At 38.9% G+C, this 5233-nt stretch overlaps 1 pseudogene; it reads right to left on the bottom strand.

Moving 5' to 3' along the window:
• Positions 1–522: 522 nt before the first annotated feature.
• Positions 523–697, bottom strand: LOC132022495 (COP9 signalosome complex subunit 9-like; annotated as a pseudogene).
• Between the last annotated feature and the right edge of the window lie 4536 nt (positions 698–5233).

The raw sequence follows: 5233 nt of genomic DNA on the forward strand, positions 1-5233 counted from the left end.
TGGCAGTCTTCCACCAGAGTTCTGCAGTGGTCTAAAAAGCCTCACACAATCTCCTCCCCAATTAGCTTTCAAGTTCATCTCCCATAGTTCTACCCCTTGCTTACTTGGCTCTGGCCACATAGACTTTCCCTGCAGACTCTTGACAATGGGACACATTGTCTCTGTAGGGCCATTGCACTTGCTCTGTCCTTGCCAGGAATGCTTTCTCTCTATTTGCTTATTCTTTTCTCTCACTTCCTTTAAGTCCTTTGGCTTAAATGTCTCAGAGACCTTCCCAGACCATCCTTATTTATTTATTTTATATACTTTGCTTTTTGTAAAAATTGAAGGACAAATTTGGTCACAATCAGAGATTAGCAGGCCTCATGTAGATGGTTAAAACCATCTTTCTCTTTCTTGGTTAACCATCTCCTAATTGCAAGTAATGTCCATGAGTTCTTTAGAACCATTTCAATTGGTTTTGAGGAACTCTGTCATGCCACTATGTAACAGGCATGACCACACGCACTGCTGGGTGGTGTCTCACTGGATATCATCATCATCAAGCAGATCTTCAAAATCATTTAAAAACTCTGCACAAACTGAACTGCCTTCTTGTTGACTGCCAAGTCCATCAGGAGCCCCGTGTGCCTGCTGCCTCACCCAGGTCCATGTAGGGCCCAGAGCCCTCAGGGAACATCTTGTCCACCTGCTTCATGTCACCTGTGGTTTGTTCAGAGTCCCCAGCTCACTTTGGCCACCCTGACATCACTTCCCCAGATCATCCTTTGAAAACTGTATTTCCTGCTTGACTAACATTCCTCATCCCTCTTCTCATAGCATCTATATCTAATGTATGAAATATTTGATACAAGCTGGAAAATAGCTGCTGTTTATCTTCCCTTTCTGGAATACCAAGACAGAATAACCCAGCACATATTTGATGCCCCCAAGTTGTGTGGAATATTGAATGAACCTTTTTTTTTTAACAGATTTGATCTCTAATGTCTCTCCCATGACACCAAAATCTTGTCTCTGTACTCAGGGATGGAATATTGCTTTCAGTTTTACTTCTGAAACCCTCTACAAATTAGACAAACCAGAGTCATCTGGTCTGTGGCCAAAATGAACAAGGGTTACAAACCCTTCTCCTGCTTCCATCTTTTTCATCCCCTTGTCATTCTCTGGGTGCTGGCAGAGAAAAGCCCAACAAAAGGGCATAATTAGAAAACAGGCCTCACAAACACAGGAATGTAGGTCATTGTTCCTAATATAAGGAAGAAGATCTCTGTTTCTAGCTAGGTTATGTTCTACTTGCATGAAAACACTGTGATTAATTGAATTAACGTAATTCTGAATATTTAGGGAAAATGTGTGCCTTTTAGGCTTTTAGTAATCTGCCATTTATTTTTTCCTGTGGATGGAATATCTTGTGCCTACTCAGCTATCTGTTTGATGACATGTTTGAGTGATATCCTTACTCAGCCCTACATGCAACACATACTTCTGACTACCTACTAAGTATGAGCTAAATATGCCCTTGGCTTCAGGAAGATTACAAGACTTCTATTGAGAGCACAGACTACGTTCTAAGCTTTGATTAAAGCTACTGAATATATAACAGAAGTTTCCTCTTCCACCTAGTGCTGTGGCTGAACTGAATATTAACCCTCACTGTGTAACCTTGGAAAAACCTTTTGAATGTGCAGCAATCATAATCCATCATAGTTGCCAGTGACCCGGGACAAATCAAGGTGTGAATTACAGTGGCCATTACTGAAAAATTTCAGAGGACCCAGGACACATTACTGCCTTGAGCTCTCTTGGTAGGAGAGAGAGGGTTGAAAGCAAAACAGTTGTGACTGAAAGAACCACAAAAGGAGGCATCTTATTTTTCTCATCTCCTCTCCAATCACCAAAAGAACTGGGATCATCTTCTCACTTTCTGAGCTTTTATTTGCAGATTGCAAACATTTACTCAAATATTTTACACATACCAAAAAATGTTGCATTATAAATCTTACACAAGATTCAAGATGCTGGGATGATTCGGTAGAGCAAGGCTAAAACAATGTACTTTGGAAACAAGCAAACAAATACAAAATTTACATGAAAGTTAAGAAATAGTTTCTGTCTACTCTTCTACCTAAACTATTGCCATTCACCCCCTTTTTTCAAATAGTTTAATTATTAGTTTATATGTGAAATCAACTTTTGACATAAAACTGAGGTTAATGGAAGATAAAGCTACAAAATCTCAGAGGTTTAGCTGAGCTTCAATGATGTGAGGGATCTTTGAAATCTTGAAACTTTTGTCTCTAGATTTTGTTCTACCTAAAGCAGCGGAGAATTCTGCACACTCTCTCCAAAAGACAATCCAAATTCCCACCAAGGTACTGAGTTTGTTTAATGCTTTGCTTCTACAAAGGCTGAAGAAAATATTTCACTCGAAGAGCTTCCTAAACTAGCAGGCTAGTTAGCAAAAGATAAATTGTTTATTTTATACTAGTAGGTTTTTCACAAACTCTATAAATTACACAGTGGTAGATCTCCTGCATACAAGACTGGTCCTAGTCATGACAGACTTGTCATGAACTTAAAGACTTGTCAGAACTTAAAGCAAATGTAAGTTACTGTTCATCAAAATACATAAGTCATTTCATAAATGTAAGGAAACAAAATTATGAACCATCACAAATACTTGTTGTGGTGATGGTTCTGTCTTGCTAGAGGATGAGTTGGGCTGTTCCTATTTACTCTCCTTTATTAACAATCAACTTAGCTCATCTGCCAACTCTGAAAACTGCTTGCCGGTAGTTTCTGCTCCCCCCGCCACCCCCAAGACCTTACACTGTGAAAGACTTTAATATCCATGATTTGCTGTGTCAGAATGATGTCCCATGCATGTTCAAGTTACCTTCAGATTTAATGCTTTCTCTCCGGCTGAAAGTCACATTAGGAAGTGAAGCTCTGATCTGAGACCTTCACCAGCCAGGAGTCAGCTATTTTCAATGACTTTCTCAGTAACATTCAATCCTTTTGACCTGCCTCTCTGCGTTTCATTTGCATTCTAGCCTGGCCCAAGAAGAATGATTGCCTGTCCTGGATTGCTTCTTGCACGGTGTTGATTTAGTGGTAACACTGTACTGTATAATTCATCTGCTCTTCGGTCCCATAATGACTTGGCTTATACAGTGCACACACTGAATATCTATCTAGGAACCTTGGCCCTAGGGCATAGAGGGCAGCAAAGGAGAGTCCTTCCTCCAGAGATGGTCCCTAACCTATGGTAAACAGGGAATTTTCAGTGATGGCTGGTTATAAACAAGGTAAAAAGGTTCAGTTTTTCATATGGCATGATCTTGTGTGTGTTGGGGGAGGGGAGTAGGGGATTAAATTAAACGTAACGAATACCTACAATTTGATAGATACTGGGACAAGTATTTTACACATGTTCATTTATTTCTCAAACCAACTGATGAGGAAACTGAGGCTCAGAAGGTTTAAGTAACATTCCTAAGATCACACAGCTAGAAATTGATAGAAAGGTTAAAATTTAAATCTGTCTGATGCCAAATACTGTATTATTTTCTTATTTGACTTAACTATTCCTCCTGTTTTTCCTTGACACACATTTTTTTTTTCTGCTCACATTTCAAGGCCGTGTCTAAGGACCTGTGAAATGTAAACTTACCATGTACTTAGAAAAACAATTGGGAATATTTGATAAACACTGGTGATTACTATAGCTCCTCCGAGTCATGAAAATCTCACTGAGTTTCTAAATAAGTCTAGAATGCCACAGATGAATTCACCTGCTGCCAGTTGCAACTCCTTGTTCCACTTTTACTAACATTTAACGACATTAGATTTATCAAAAATGGTTAGATAGTACCTAGTATTAAAAACCGTAACTATGGTTTCCAATCTTTGTGGGTACATTTGGGAAGAGATGGTGGATGAGTGAAAGTGTTTGCCAGGACTAAACCAAGGGTTCTAGCAAGGGAAAGAACACTGGTCTGGCTGGACCACAGATGGCCTGGTATTATCACTGCTTAGTATGAGAGGCTTGAGCAAACTCAAAATGTGACATATGTTAACCACCACGCTGTCATTCTATAAGCATTTTTTAAAAATTATTCTTAAAGATTTTTTGGCTAGCCAGGGAACCCTTTGAGTATGACCAACTAACTTCTTTCCTAACTCCGTGTGACATGATCACTAATAGACAAAAGCAGGATGTAGTCATCCTACAAAAGCCTGGAAAGAGGATGAAAGGGATCAAAGAACCATAATCCATGTATCCATCTACATTCCCCATTCCTGTCTCTGATATTATCACCTTGTTCTCTAACAAGAGACCTCCAACTGTACTTCATTCTGATAAAATGTGACTTCTCTATCAATTAGATTTATCCTTAAATTAAGGATACTTTTAACTATATATTCTTTTTGTTTGCTTGCTTGTGTAAATCTTCAACACGTGTATATATCATCTATTAAAAACAGCCAATTAAGCAAATAAAACTTAGAGGGAAATATTTCTTAAAATGTCAAGGTACTCATTCTGCTATATATCTCAACATAAGAACAAGGAACAAGAGAAGCTATTTTTAAAAAAATTTTAATTAATTTAATTTTATTTTTTAGCAAGATCATCCCAAGGAAGGTGTAGTACCTATGTTGTTCCCTCTTCTCTGGAAAAGTAAAAAGGATCTTGTGGTTTCCTCAGGTCTGCATATACCCATGGCTGTGCATTATTTTCAGTTATATTTAATGCCTTTCTCTGAGATTGATAACACATATTCTGATAGCTAAACATTTATACCCTTATATAGCATCTTTTTTTTTAAATATATATTTTATTTATTTATCTGACAGACAGAGGTCACAAGTAGGCAGAGAGGCAGGCAGAGAGAGAGGAAGGGAAGCAGGCTCCCCGCCGAGCAGAGAGCCCGACGTGGGGCTTGATCCCAGGACCCTGGGATCATGACCCGAGCCGAAGGCAGAGGCTCTAACCCACTGAGCCACCCAGGCGCCCCCTATATAGCATCTTTTGATCTTCAAAGCTTGACATTTACTCTCCTTATTTTCAAAGCAATTTTGGGAAGAAGGTGGGCCTTATGATCATATATGACTTGTGGGTCTACTGATAACTAACCAAGGAAAGATATTGCTTAGGTTCAGACAGCTGGTCAGAATCAGGAATAGTTTTAGGTGTATACATTTATTTTCCCTGTACAGTTCCTTTTGA

This window comes from Mustela nigripes, chromosome 7, assembly GCF_022355385.1.
Source record: "Mustela nigripes isolate SB6536 chromosome 7, MUSNIG.SB6536, whole genome shotgun sequence".
Taxonomy (NCBI): Eukaryota; Metazoa; Chordata; class Mammalia; order Carnivora; family Mustelidae; genus Mustela; species Mustela nigripes.